We start from the raw sequence: 676 nt of genomic DNA, 5'->3' as shown, positions 1-676 counted from the left end.
TGCCCCTGGCTTACCCCTGTCGGCAGCGGGGGCGGCCGGGGGCGAGGAGGGGGCACGGGCAGCCCCCAGCTCGCAGCACAAGGCTCTCTCAGAAGTCCCTGCGGAGCAGAGCCAGCTCCCGGGCACAACCGGCCCCTTTATCCCTGTCCCGCCAGGCTGAGCATATTTAACCCTCCCGGCGCCGAGCCAGCCCCGCTCCCACCCACCCTGCACCGGGGGGGAACCCACTGAGCCCCATCATAACTTTGGGGGTGCCAAGGTGCAGCCCGGATTTAAGAACAGCATTGATTTTCCCTTTGCTTTGTACCCCCGGGAATATGGGGGTGCTGGTGGGGACCCCCGGCACAGCCAAGCACTCACCAGGGGCTCTCCCATTCCCATCTAGGCTGTGCCCGTGCCGGACGCAATTATCCCACGGGAGCCACGTACCGGGAGAACTGCAACCTGTGGTGAGTGAATGCCGTGTGGGCACCTGTGGCATGTCACCAGCATGTCACCAGAGGAAGGTGTCGCGGTCCTGCGGGCTCCTGTAAACCTCAGGGCTCGGTGGAGAGCGAGGCCCGAGCTGGGTGGTGGGAGCTGCTGCCAAAACGCCTTTGCTCCAACAAATCCAGAGCCAAGGGCCTTGAGCCGCTCCCAAGTTCCAGCGCATGCCTGCGTGGGAGCCGCTCGCCCC

The 676-nt window shown here is 65.4% G+C and overlaps 1 protein-coding gene across 1 annotated transcript in view; it reads left to right on the top strand.

Moving 5' to 3' along the window:
* The window catches only part of TINAGL1 (tubulointerstitial nephritis antigen like 1), a 21,627-nt gene that overhangs the window by 653 nt on the left and 20,298 nt on the right, over positions 1 to 676 (top strand).

This window comes from Corvus brachyrhynchos, unplaced genomic scaffold (assembly GCF_000691975.1).
Source record: "Corvus brachyrhynchos isolate BGI_N302 unplaced genomic scaffold, ASM69197v1 scaffold65, whole genome shotgun sequence".
In the NCBI taxonomy this organism is placed as follows: Eukaryota; Metazoa; Chordata; class Aves; order Passeriformes; family Corvidae; genus Corvus; species Corvus brachyrhynchos.
Note: the sequence above shows the minus strand (reverse complement) of the source record. Positions and strands in the feature narration are given on the sequence as shown.